Source organism: Pieris rapae, chromosome 5, assembly GCF_905147795.1.
Source record: "Pieris rapae chromosome 5, ilPieRapa1.1, whole genome shotgun sequence".
NCBI lineage: Eukaryota > Metazoa > Arthropoda > Insecta > Lepidoptera > Pieridae > Pieris > Pieris rapae.
This window is the reverse complement of record NC_059513.1, coordinates 1965084-1980182: the sequence shown is the minus strand read 5'-3', so window position 1 is coordinate 1980182 and position 15099 is coordinate 1965084. Positions and strand designations below refer to the sequence as shown.

Genomic DNA, 15099 nt, shown 5'->3' with positions numbered 1-15099 from the left:
TTAGTGCCTGTAAGAGCCTCCCACGACTGGGAAGTACTCTTGATTCGAAGGCTTAATTTAAAATTCAACACTTCAAAAATTTGCCAAACCAAAACGCCTGCCAAAAATTGAGAGCAATGTTGTCATTGGACTTCAAGCGTAACATGTGCATGTGATTTCAATTTATAATTACGTTAATCTAAAGTGTATGAATAATATATTATTAAGATAACAACAGGGAATCAGAGCTTTAGTTAGTTTAATATTGTTTCGATAAACTTTTGAACTATCTTGTATATATTTGTCTTCGTCTATTGATACATGAAATGTAAAATGTTCAAGACACAAACAATAATTATCAATTTGTTCATTCACAAGTGGCCCAAAAAGAGTGGCGGAAAGTTTCTTGCCAGTTCTTCTTGCCCGTTCTACGCCTACTTGCGAACTGGTAGTAAATGTAAATTTAAAATTAATTTAATTTTTTGACGTTCATAAGTGTACTTGTTTACCTAGATGAATAAATATTTTTGATTTGCCCTAGAAAATAACATCGTGTTCCTAATATATATACAGAAATATCATTAACTCACGCTTATGAGGATGATTTCCCAACGAAAGGTGATAGGGCCTCAGGTTTGACTTTAAAAGTATGCTTGCGCCTGCCATTACCTCTTTACGCAATATATTATTATACTAGCGGATCCGACAGACGTTGTCCTGTCTACACGTCTTTAATTTCAAAATTTCAATTTTTAATAAGCCATTTTGATGAAAATTATTATTCAAATGTTATGACAATATCTAACGATCCAGCACATGGTCACACACGATATAACACAATGATAACAAAACTTTTTTTAAATTTCGGGACAGACTAAAATTAAAATTCGAATATTATTTAAAATTTGACACTGCGATGGTAGCGCCGTCTGTCGGATCCAATGTAAAACATTCCAAAATCAACAACAACTAATAAATTGAAAATTAATTAAAAAAACATTGTCCAGCGGACAAAATTGTGAATCTAAACCATTCCCAGATCCCCTTGAACACACACAAAAAATTTCGTCTAAATCGGTCCAGTCGTTTAGGAGGAGTTCAGTCACATACACACGCACACAAGAAATATATATATTAAGATTGAAATATAAAAAGGGTATCGATCGACGCATACTGCATACGAGGGGTCTAAATATCAAAGTATTCAGTGAAGACACACATTTTAATATAAAATTGTATCGGGACGGTACTATTTTTATAGAACTATTTACAATCAATTCAGACATTGATTTATTGACACAAAACTGGCTTAATTGCAATGAGATTCGTTTACGCTTAATTTTAGGTCCTGTTATTTTAGTATTTTACATGCCTTTTCGGTGATGTTCAATGATCGAACCTTAAATTACATTTGAAAATAAATGAAATACAATTTCAAAGGTGTTTAGAAAGCTGAATGGTCGCAATCAAGTTATATTTTCGCACAAATTCAATATCTACATTTTCTAAAGAGTGGAAATTAACTGGTGAAATATTATGAATGAATACAGGGTGTTTAAATTGAATTAGAAAATTCAATTTATTTTTTTATTTTTTATTAATTTTGTGGAATAATATATTGGAGTGTTTGAGCAGTGTTGGCCTAGTGGCTTCAGCGTGCGACTCTCATACCTGAGGTCGTAGGTTCGATCCCCGGCTGTGCACCAATGGACTTTCTTTCTATGTGCGTATTTAACATTTGCTCGAACGGTGAAGGAAAACATCGTTAGGAAACCGACATGTCTTAGACCTAAAAGTCAACGACGTGTATCAGGCACTGGAGACTGACCACCTACTTGCAAATTAGATATAAATATGATCATGAAGAGGCCAAGACTTAAAAGACGTTGTAGCGCAACTGACTTTTTTATTTTATTGGAGTGTTTGAATTAATATATGAATAATAAAAGTAAATTTAATAGTAAACTTGTTTCAGTCAAACTCGCGTGTTATATGTTAGATTTATTTCTTAATTCAATAAGTGTAAATAACAGAATCATTTATAACTGTGATTTTTTATGAAAGTAAGTTAAACTAATATTAACAGAAAGAAAATACATTTGTACATACATAAAAGGAACAGTGATTTCAAAGGCACTTAGAAACACCATATAAACATTGCACTACAGTGCTATAGAAATTACATAAAGAATTAAATTAAGAAAAATGCATTAAAAAGTATGAATTAACAATATTTCTCATGTATTGATTGGTTTTATATTAATAAGAAACTATAAATTTCAACGATAATTTCCTCCAAATTCGTTCCCTTGGGCGTAGACTCTTGGGCCTTGGATTTAAGTTGGCTCCTAGTAGATCCCGGTTATTCCAAAGTTGGTGTTTTCCTCGCCCAACGAATAAGTTTAGCAATAGAGTGGAGAAATGATAAAGGTACACTGCCACAAGGACCAAATTGTTTTTAATTTGTTTATTTAAATATACTTCGTTACCATAATATACATAAATCATCATATAAAATAAACAAAAAATAAATAGGTTACATTAGTTAGTAGGCAACGGACGGCCTTATCGCTAACAAGCGGTTTCTTCCAGGCAACCCTAATATGAAACAATAAAAATTCTTGTACTTGTAAAGTACAAGAAGTGCATAAATTTAACAATAAGAAACTCAAAATAACATGCAAGTATAACTTAAATTGAATAAAATAAAATGTATGTTTGTATATAATATATTTCTATTTATTAATTTACAATTATTTTTACTATGAAGGTTAAGAAAGTTTATTTTCACGTAAGCCATACAACGTATACTGTGGATATATTTCATATATTCATAAACGATTCAGTCATTTCTAAAGAAAAAAACTCAGCTGTATATACAAAAATTATAATTTTTGCAGTGCACCGATGCATAATGTCACTGGACGCACTCCAAACTCATCGAAATGGAAAAAGGCCGGAGAGCCGAAATAACTATAGGCTCGCTTTTTAATTTGGATACAATTTTAAATCTGTACGAGTTCAAGTAGAGTACGTTAAAAAGAACGATGAATTCATAAATGTTTATTTAAACCCTTTCATCGACAGAAATATCCATGCCTCGTTTAATGTTTACAGACAAAAAGCCTGTCTTATGCACAGACAATGGTTCAATACCTATATATATATATATATGTGTGTGTTTGTGTGTGTATGAAACACACTCCTTAACTAGGTGCCCGCAACACCGCACACCTAAAAACAAATAATTTTTGGTACCGCTCAGTTGTTTTTACGACTATGTACAGTTTCTACACATAGTTACTATTTTTATAATAGGTATTAGTAAAAGTTTTTTAACCCTATAGAAAAATAATTCCTAAATTATACAGTTTATTCCGTACGAATAGAAGTACCTATATATGAATTTGTGAATCTAAAAGGCAAGTAGGTGATCGGCGCCCTGTGCCTGACACGACGTCTTTTTTTTGTGTCTAGGCCGGTTTCGGTAAAATGCGCACATATAAAGAAAGTGCATAGGTGCACAGCCGGGAACCGAACCTATGTCCTCATGAACGGATGACAGTCGCACGCTAAATCCATAGAGCACTATCCACGATTACTACATAATTCTCTAAACGATTCAGATAATGTATGGAACAAATAAAATGATAATTGTATGGAAAATTTACGCAGTTAATAATGTTACTAGTTAAACCGGTTCGACGTTGATATTAACTAGATTTTCTTAAAATAGTTCAATAATAACCTTCAGTTAAACGATATTTTAGTAGCGATTGGGAGTGTCTTCGCCCGTGTAATAGGTCAGATTCATAAAGTTTCTTTCCTATTGCAATGTCTGTAATACATGGTTCAATAACAAACACCCAGGTATATACTAATCTTAATATCTATATATGTAAAATACTCGTATATATAACGTTGTTTATCCGCTATGGACTCCTAAACTACTTAACCGACTTTAATCAAATTTTCACATCGCAGTTTGATCTAAGTTAGATAGTAAGACATATACATATATAGTTCTATTGAACATGTGTATGTCACTGAACTCCTCTTAAACGGCTGATTTGAATGTTTTTTTGTATGCTGGCTGGATACCTGGATGGTTTAGATTCACCGCCCAGCACATAGAGCTGCAGTCGCTTCAAATATATGTCAGATCCGCAATTAATATTATAAAGGGGAAATATTTGTATGTAAGTATGTTTGCAACGAATTGTCTCAAAATGTACTGGATCTATTATAAACATTCCTTCAGAATTTGAAAGCTACATTATCACTGATTAATATAACATTAAAAAACATATCAATATCTACAAAAAAATAATAAATAAGTGTCCACCCGTGCGAAGCCGGGACGGGCCGCTGGTTATTTATAATACAAAGGGTCTTTATTTGATACTCTAACAAACTATGATTACCTTATGTCCTATAACCCCTAGATGGGGCTGAGGGGGTCCACACTGAGTCTCCATCGAGTTCGATTTGAACCTCACATTTCACCTCGCTCCAAGTCTTACTTAGTTATTAACAAACTATGATAGACATTATTTATTATAGTATCAAGGACAAAATAATAGTACATTATTATGGGCGCTACCAAAGCAATAGATTTTTGGCTTTGGGCATTTGATATGAACAACACCAATGTATGTATGTGTATATATGTGTGTTAAATTAAAATGTCCCTTTTTCTTGTATTTTTAAGATGAGACTTTTTAACGGTTTGAAGCTATTTATTATTATAAAATTATAATTATTAATAGAGGACACCGTGAGTCATTTCTGCAAATCCCCCTCATCTCATTTTTTATACAGCTGTAATACTTTTTGACATTCAGTCATCGTACAACGCACGCTGTAAAGCACGCGAAAAGTCAAGAAAATTATCAAATTATGTAAAAAAATTAAAAGTTTATAAATTAAAATAATACATAGCTTCAATCTGTTTAGAAAGTGTTTTCTTTTACTAGTGTATCTACCTCTTTGTACTTATATGTACTGTTACGTTTGAATCAAGCTTTAGAAAATACATGAAATTGAACAAGTTCAGTGGTGCGGTAAACTAGATTACACAGCCCACCGCCATTGAGTTCACTGCTTCTACACAATTATTAATTCAGTCCAGTTTTTTAATAAGCCTTTCAGAGCCTTTTTGAGGCGCCAGTTTGAGCACACAATTACATTGACCTGCTGAACAAAACTAAATTTACTCGTGTATTCTTTGATACATTCTTTCATCACTTAGTCAACATTATGATACAACCATTGTTTTTTTTAATGGCTTAGATTTGTGCCAACTGGGCACAAGGTACTTCGCCAGTATCGCGTAGATGGAGAAGGCACGAAAGAGATTGATCGGTGAAAATAATAATTATCCACCTAAAAAAAATAGTTGAACTTCCATTGTTAGTTTAAAGTGCTGCCTTTACACAATTATGAGTAGTAACATGATTAAATACTACTTCCTATTTATGACATTTAAGGCATGTTTCACAATGTATGGATAAAGTGCCAAATAGCTATGCAACACATAAATTATTCGAAAGATAAAAGTTCCAAATAACATACTTCACATTTCATGACGTATAGCGCTATCTGACAGTCGTGAAACGCAAAAATACTGTTTATCCTACAAATAAATAACAAATAGCTTATTTGGAACTTATCCGGACATTGTGAAACAGGCCCTTATAATTTTTTTTGTACAACCATTTATGCTAAAAATATTTTCCATAATGACAGTCATATAGGGGCTGCCTGATGGCAAACAAAGTGGTCTCCCATGTCATCCAGGAATGCAATCAACATTCTCGACCAATCTCCTATTTGCCTGTGATGGCCTCGTGAGCTGGAGTTGAAGAGTTGGGAAAGCTTCGTTATTTAAAGTATTTTATATGAATACATATAAATTTAATAATGATAATAAAGCACCTTCATAAAAATGCATTAGTTGTTGAGGGTTTTTAGGGAAGAAGAATAATAATTGATAAGGAGAGCTTTTACGGAGGAATGGAATTTATTTGTTAAAGCTTTTGTCTTTAAATCCCTTATGTTACAATATATCACCTTAGGTTCTTTGTTGTGAAACAAAAAGCTCCCTTCAAATTATAACAGGAAACTGCGTAGCCCAAAAAATTCATGATTAATTTCTCTTATATTATCAAAGCGAGAACTGCCAAATGTTGGTAAACTTTATTACTTGTATCAATATATCACAGTCTACAAGCAAATGTATGGAAATTTGCCAAAATTTCATTCCAGAGAATGCCTAGCAACTATTATATATATAATAGGAGATAATGTGATGAATGACACGATTTAGTTTGCTGATTGATATTTTAGAAGCCTTTAATATTATTATTTTTTTGTATGTTACGGAAGGCAGACGGTCCTCTATGATATTAAATGATGGACCATGGACACTGCCTCAAAACGATCAGTAGTGGAACGGCGGACGTCGAGGTGGTACGGATAGTATATTACATTCTTCTTGACGTCCGATGATGAAACTCAGCTGCAAGTATTAGTCCGAACAACTCCTCTGAACTCTCCCTGGTAAATACGGTAGAAGATTCAAAGAGATCCGACGCAATGCCAAGGGATCAAGTTACTAGTCGTCAACGATTCGAATCGCTCTTCGTATACGGTCACTAAGCTGCAGGAGATGGTAGTGGGTTATAATACAAATCAGTATTAGTAACATTATTTATTTTATTATTATTTGGTATTAATACATTTTATTAGTTGTTTAAAAATGAAATAATAATGAACCAGTGGCGATACAAACTAAAATTGCTGTATCTGTTTGGTAATAAAAAATACCACTAAAAGCGCAGTTGACCGTTTGGGTTGAACACATATCGGTGCCCTCAGAATGTTTTCACTTCACCGTTGGAGCGAAATAAATGTAGCTAGTATTAAGAGAAACGACCACTGGTGCATAACTGGAGTTCGAACCTATGCCCTCAAAGATTAAACACGCAGCCTCCAGCCACTAGCCTAACACTCTTGCCAACCAAGGAAATTACATGCTACTAAAATTAATAGAAAAAATATACCAATATCCGGCGATCAATCACGGTAATATTACAGTATTAGACGAGTCTTTAAACATGTTATATGTGGTTAATAATTTGACACTCGAAGGACTTGTCAAACTCAAAATATATTTATTCATATAGGTAAAGAAATACACTTATTAACATCAAAAAAGCAATTGTAAATTTACATTCACTACCAGTTCGCTAGTCAAGGGCTATAAATATATAAAATCTTTAACGTTGTGCCTTGGTGTATGTGGGCGTTTCTTGGGCAAAACCAGTGGGAGGCATGCCAAACGACCTTTTAACTAGTGATGCAGTGAGCTTATACAATTAACGAAATTCCTTTACATACTGCATTTAAATTGCACTGTCCGTGCTTAAGTTCGTTTTCAACTCTGAACGCGAGTTAAACTTTGCTCTAATTTAACTATAATTTTCCTAGTTCTCCCAACACTCGTTTGAGATGGTAGTTAGCTGAATTTAAAATTCGAATTTCTATTTTTAACATGAAAGTCAAACTAAAATAGACAAGTAAACTGTGAAGCTTGAAAGTACGCGAACTTCTATTTTTCAAAATCCATAACATTTGGTTTTTATCATACGGGAGTCATATTAGAGTTTACTTTCATTAATAATAATATGTTTCTCATATTTAAAGCAAAGTAAATCCTTCCATTTATTAATTTTACAAACATCAGTTGAGCCTCCTGCCCGTTTTTCCCCTGTTCTATAAAAAAAAACATAAGACCAAACTTTCCATAGATTTAAAGCCTTTAGCCTTGTAACTAAGGCGACTGCAACGCTCGGGAAATGGGGTTCGAATTTCGGTCGGATATTTGTTTAAGTTTAAGTTTGTTCCCTGCTGCCAAGGGCTGTACGGTGGAGTGATTCAACCTTACGTGGAGGGCACGGCTGAATATCTAAGGCAAGCGGTGCCGGCTACCATAAAAAGCAGATTAGATAGCAGTATGGAAATGCAAGCGGGGCGGAATTCTAAATAAAATGGTCGCCGTAAAATGAAAGGGCTGGCATTAACAGTGTCCATGAGTATCACTTAACATCAGATGAGCCTCCTGCCCGTTTGCCCCCTGTTCTATACAAAAAACTATTTTGGATCCTCTCGAAAGTTGCCTTGTAGGAACTACCCGAGATGGTTATAAAGATGTTGCGTGATGGACTTATGTGCAACTTGACTACCACTACTACTTTTCAGGATGCGCAAAATTTCACTTCGTATAATAAAAAAAAATAGAATTGTATTTTGTTCGCTATTACGGTTCTCACCACAAAAATCGAGCAATCGGTGCTTAGTCATTCGAAGACTATTTCCCATTTCTAAGTTGCCATTTCGGAAAACAAGCATAAGGCGTGGGCGAAGTTGGGTACTTGTATTATTACTTGTACTCGTATTTAAATTTACACCGAATATTTATCCGTGGGAAATAAACAGTTGTTGTTTAACCACAGATCAAAAAACAAAGCCCTGAAAACAATATGTAAAATGATTTAAACTTACATTTATTTGAATTAGTCTTCACTATCTATTTATTCGATATTAATAACTTACTTAAAAGTCTTAGTTTCCTTTTCTTTTTCTATAGGCAAGTATGTGAGAAGGTTCTATCGCCTCGATGTCCATTTACTGCAGGTTTTTAAGACATTTTCGTCGCGCATTATGGAATATTTCCAAACCATTATATGTATTTATTTATAATTAATATTGCGTTTACTTACAAAACCAATACAATTTTCAATTTTAATTAGACGAGCAATGAGCAATTTCACCAGAAGCGATGATTCCAATCAATTTTACCACCATAAGTTAGAAAAGTTCTGTTCAAGAAAACCGTACCAATTCTAACGCACTAGCGAGCCTTCTGGCAGTGTTAAAAGCGGTATTGTGAGCTTTTTTATCCTGACAAAGTCAATGTTTGGAACATAGAAAAGTCAATTTGAACAGTGGAGGAGTTGTGAATTTCGTTCTTCTTGTTACTGATAGCAGATATCAAATCAACTACAACAAATTATAGAAGATCTGCTCCTATGTAATTAAAAGGTACTAAGTAAGTCAAGTAATAAGTAAAAGGTACTAAGTACCAGTGGTTCCCCGGACTCAACTTGTGCATACTTGGAATAATGAAGACTATACTTAGTTACACTTAATTAGTTTACTTAGAATTTAAATATAATGTAGTCATGTTAGAAACTAAACGTGCAAACACTTTGTGTATAAATTATAAGTTTAGCTTTAATTAAACTAGTTTATAGAACCAGGGTATTTTTAGACATCCGGCGGCAACCATGCTGTGCGTAACAACTCTTACACATTTACTATATATGCTGGGATTGTGTTCTGCTATGGTTTCTCCCCTCTGGGTATCCTCTTCTTAAGTTCCTGTACTATTGGAGTCCGATATTTTACTGAGCGACGAATAGGATTCTCGAGCGCTATTTATATGTTTTCAATAACGTTTAAAATTTCATATTTTCGAAATTCCATAGTTCCTTTTTCAAGTCTCGACCTATTTCACATTTAGAACATTCTCATAACTTTAAAAGGAGTTTTTAATTGCCATTAATGCTTTCAGTGACCTCTATTATTGAATAGACAAACTATATAATAAACATATGATTTAGTCTAGTGCTGCACTGATTGATGACGTTAGTATCGATATTGCATTCTTATCGACAAAATCCGGCTTTGTACAAATTATGAAATTATCTCATTAATTTCCTATCTCATAATTTCCTGCACACACGCAAAAACAAAAATTGCTACAAACATTTATGCTATTATCGTAAACGGCCTTCGAGTATGAAAACAGCTGTACTGGAAAACAAGTTTCACATAAAAAACAAAGCAACGACTAAGAACTCGAGCGCCGCATTACCACGACTTGAAAGAGGTATTGGATCGGGATTCACGAACCAAACTAAAGCCAAAATACGTTCGTGCCAGCGTGCAATAGAAAGAAGTATCCTTGAAAGAGTCAATATTCTTTTGTTTCACTTCTCAATTAACATATCCTCGGAAAATCGATAAATCTGCTGTTACATGCCCTACATCTTAAATGCTCATAGATCGGTAAAGCTCGTAACCAATTGGACTGGTCTAAACAAAAGACCAAAAGAGCGATGGGCCGAAGACATTGAAAGGTGGCTGGCAAAAATTTATTGCTAAATGGAGTGGGAGGAGGATTTCTCGAGGGCCGCATCTTAAAATAATAAAATGGTATGTATATTTATATCTTTGTATATCGTATGTAAACTGTAGATAAATATAGGCATACTGATAGCATAACATAGATAAAGAAAAGAAGAATTGTAAAATAAGTAAGAGGAATTTGAGAGATATAACAGGGTTTGCTGACTTCACAGATAAAATAAAACAAATAAAACGCAAATGGGCTGGACATTCCATAAGAAAAGAAGATAAATTGAGAAAAATTGTAACAATATGGCAACCAAGAGGCCATAAAAGAAAAAGAGGTAGGCATTTTAAAAGGTGGGCCGACGAAAATGGAATGGAAGCCATGGAAATGGCTGGAAAGACCTGAACGAGATTAGTGTATAATAAAGAAAAATGGAGCACAATCGGGGAGGCCTTTGTCACAGAATCGATTATCGTAGATTAAGAAAAACAATAGTTATAATCTCAGTATTTTGTATTCTGATATACAGCTTTAAATAAATAAATATTGATAGCAGACTCAAATTAAAACTTTAATTAAAATAAATAATTATTTGTGTATTATTTATTTATGCCAACACTGTGTAGACTGTCAGATTGAGAGGCGAGACTTCCGTATATCTGTTAGACGTACGAACGAGTACACTAAGTACCTACATTTCCACATTTCTCATCCTGGTTCACTAATGAAAACGACATAAAGCGGTATTGTGTTTCAAAACAACCACAAAATTATAGAGTGAATCCACGTCCAATCCAATCTTTCTTAAAATATACCTGTTTGTTTTCGTTCATGTTGCATACAATACGGCTTTTAATAACGAAAAATAACAAAACTCTCCTGGCAGGTAAGCCATGAGACTTTTTTGTGATAACCACAACTTCGTAATTGCTTTTTTATTCATGTTTAATTTTGACGTGACAACGTCTTATATTTCGATGGAGCCGGCTGCACGTACGAAAAAACATGACGCATGCGGCGTTACGTCGCTCTGAGGCGTTCCATTTAAGGCTTGAAGTGCAAGCGAGAGCGCGGAACGAGCGACAAAGGGGCACAATCTGCCTCCGCGTTTGGCAGCGTTTCTTCGTTAAAAAATTTACATAATTGCATTTAAGCGTACAAATAACTAGATCAATTAAATTATGATTTCCATTTACCTCTTTCTCTGTATCCATAAAAATTTATAGCAAACAAATAAATTTAAAGTATTTTCGTATCACGTTTTCATGTTCAACTATCGTCAGTAAACCGACTTTACAGACAACCAATTTTTAAGTAAATAAAGACCTCTCCTCAACAATATTTTCAAACAAACCGTGACTATTCCAATAACTATTAGATTTTACGAATTATCCGTGAAAGGGACATACGTTTCGTGTGGGCGCGGGGTGCGGGACGCGGCGGAGACGGGCCAGTGCGCTTAGCAGCCCGTCCGTGGTCAAGCGCACGCCACCCGCATCTGAAACAAGAGATTGCTTAGCTATTTAACGGAAATCGGAGGGTAGAACGCGTGTACACTTAGGGTAAGTCGTAAGTAAAGCCTTTCGTTTTGCCTCCTTAATATGGGACTACCCGACATTTCTTTAAGCAATCGAACAATTATTTTGCATGTTTTATTGACCTAAACAGCATCATCTCTACCATTTTCACGTGAGGTGATTTAGGGGCGAACCTCCTAACATTCCTTTTAAACGTCGTTGGGTAGTATTTTTTATAGACCGGGACAAACGGGCAGGCTCTCCTGATTTTAAGTGATACCGCCGCACATAGAGACTCAATTCCAGCGGGCTCGCGAGTGCGTTGCCGGCCTTTGAAATTAAGAATCGTGATAATTATTAGAGTATAAAAAAGTTTAATGGATTATTGTTAAATGATATTCTATATTTACACCAGCGGATCCGACAGACGTTGTCCTGCAACGATGAATAATTCGGACGGATCAGACTGGAAATCGAACCCAGATCGTTTGGTTACCGCCGAAAGCTTTACCAGTTAAGATATCCGAGGTAAAGTATTTTTTATGTTTCATAAAAAAAATATACAAATCCATTCAAACATGTCCAGTAGAATTATAATATATAGGTAAGTATGAAGATATGCATACAATCATAAAAATTATGGATGGAATTTTAACCTAGGCTTTATATATATAACATGTTAACATTATATAATGTTTATATACTGTGGATATATGAAAACTTCGAACAAATCTATGCACACGATTTTGTACTTTACGTGTTACGTACGCGACTATACTCCAAGGCCACTTCTGGCTTATAAGTGTCAAGTATAATGCTTTGCAAGTTCATTTTTAACCGTCGTATGTTGACCAAGATATTCGTTGCTGTAAACTAAAAATTTACGGCTCCGAAAGACACCTAATCCTAAAATCAGGATTCTGTAATTTTATGGGTATATGTAGTTTACCCAGACTTCCCGGGTTTGATTCTTACCATAACAATGACTGTTTATGTATATTAATTGGCATATACTTCTTACGGCGACGTAACGTAACGTAATAGTAAAACGTTTCATTAAACCTAAAAGTTGCCATTTATGTCGCGTAAAGTATCGGAAAGTCGAAAATAATATTAACAATAACGCATAAATAATTCAATTCCCACCCCGTATCGTAACATTTTACCCCAAAACCCCCACCAAATTCGTTCCATAATACTTGAACGCTCCCCTAACATGGAATAGACTTTATTATAGACATATATGTACATCATCTTCTGGGACTAAGGTAAGTAGTGATACAAATAAGGCCTAGCTAATTTCAAACGCTCAAAATTTGATAAATTATTCGAACAAGGTGTTAAATAAAAGCGTGGACTTCTTTTTTGGTTAATATTTTATGATGAATTAAGTAAACATTATATAATCTTCAATATTCCATGGGATAGCGAACCCGCGTCGCCGGGTTGCAACATGTTTCAAAATTATTGCTATTTGAAGTTGAACTATTCGTTCGCAAAGATTTTCTGTTCATTCTGTGTCGAGGTGCGTCAGTGAGCCAATGAAGCTTTAAAGAGGCAACTGTTACTCAAGTTCGTAGCTAGTTGCCCCATACGCCAGCAGCAGGTACAGCGATGTTTGTTTAGAATTGGTTTAACAGGCTTTATATAGAAAGCTATCACTACGTACGAAGACGGATCTTGAAGCCCTCTTGTTTTTAGTTGTACGTATATAAAACTTATACCAACATTATTCAGTACAGGAAATAAATTCTAACAGTTGCAATCACTCGTATTTCAGTGTCGCACGGCCGGCTGAACTCTCAAAGCTCTTCAACCTCTCAGGTTTATTGCTCACACGGGTAACGTCTGCTAAATTGCTTTACGATTGAAACTGCATTTCAATTGTATTTTATTGCACTTTTCAGGTATTTAAATCTACATTTTCGACTATGATTTCGATTTTGTCAAATTAAATGATAGCCTTTTGTTATATTATTGTAGTTTAATTGCGAATCCTTCCAGTAATTTGTGAATAATACAAATATAGCCTTTATAAGTATAGACAAGCACGTGACACCCGAGATAATTTAGTTTCAACGATGCCTATAGCAATTCTTAATACATCTAAATCAAAAACATTTTTTAATTCGAATTAATTAATTTTTGATTAAAACAATACTTCCTAGTTATCTATTTTAAATAATTAATTATAATTTAATAGAACAGGAAATATACTTACAAATGCTGCGCAATATAGTTTTGTTGCTAATTATGTTATGTGGTTTAATATCCTGCTGGCTACAACGAAGACATTTCTCATTTTTTGATTATTAATTTACCGTTTTATTCTGATAGATAAAATTTTATTAAATGAAGACATGACAACTAACCAAACCTAGACAAATGCTTTATTTATTTTCGTTATCTATATATCTATATATTAAAGAAAGTCGTGTTAGTTACACCACTTATAACTCAAGAACGGCAGAACAGATTTGGCTGAAAATTGGTATGGAGGTAGCTTAGAGCCAGGAGACGGATATAGGATACTTTTTATCCCGTTCGACAGCGTTCCCGTGTGACTGGACATGAACCGTCAGTCACTATAAAACGTGGTATAACAAAAAAGAATCAGACTTGGAATAACAAAACGCACATGATAGCTATGTAATTGACGTATAATGACACCTATGTAATGACGTATATATGACAATTTGATATTTGTAAGAAATCAATATTCAAACTATTTCTTTTAAATAAATAATTAACAATTATAATGTAATGATAGTGCCATTGCCCATTCGTATAATGAATGATTAATGTAGGTATTTAATTTTTTTATATTTTTTCCAATAAAAAAAAATGCTTATTAATTGCCATTAAGGCGGAACAAAGTTCGCCGGGTCAGCTAGTTTTCTATATAAGAAGGGGCCTAAAGACACTCACTTGGCCAGAAAAGATGCGCGTTTATATTAATTTTTTAAAGCTCGAAATTTGAAAAGTATCGGCAATTAAAATATCGCTGATATCGATCAATACCGGCAAACCTAAAGTATCGCCGATATATCGGTATCGGTATCGGATGCATCCTTAATTATTATTAAGTCTTTATTGCTGACATATTGGTGCATCTTAATATATATAAATCTCGTGTCACAATGTTTGTCCTCAATGGACTCCTAAACCACTTAACCAATTATATTAAAATTAGCACACCATGTGCAGTTCGATCCAACTTAAGAGATAGGATAGTTTAAATCTCAAATTATAGTCGCAATTTTAATTTATTGCTAATTATTTGTTTATTTTTTGATACAATTCTAACAAATGGCGCTGTGTTAAAATTACCACCGTTTCCCTTGAATAGTTTACTACTATTTAAAATAAAAAATAACCTTAGCCACAGCAACGCTTGGCCGA

The 15099-nt window shown here is 34.0% G+C and overlaps 1 protein-coding gene across 1 annotated transcript in view; it reads right to left on the bottom strand.

Moving 5' to 3' along the window:
• Positions 1–15099, bottom strand: part of LOC110996390 — a 111422-nt gene that overhangs the window by 76945 nt on the left and 19378 nt on the right. The window contains exon 2 of the mRNA XM_022264032.2: positions 11590–11678. The gene's annotated coding sequence lies outside the window, so the exon portion shown is untranslated. The remainder of the gene's footprint in view (positions 1–11589; positions 11679–15099) is intronic.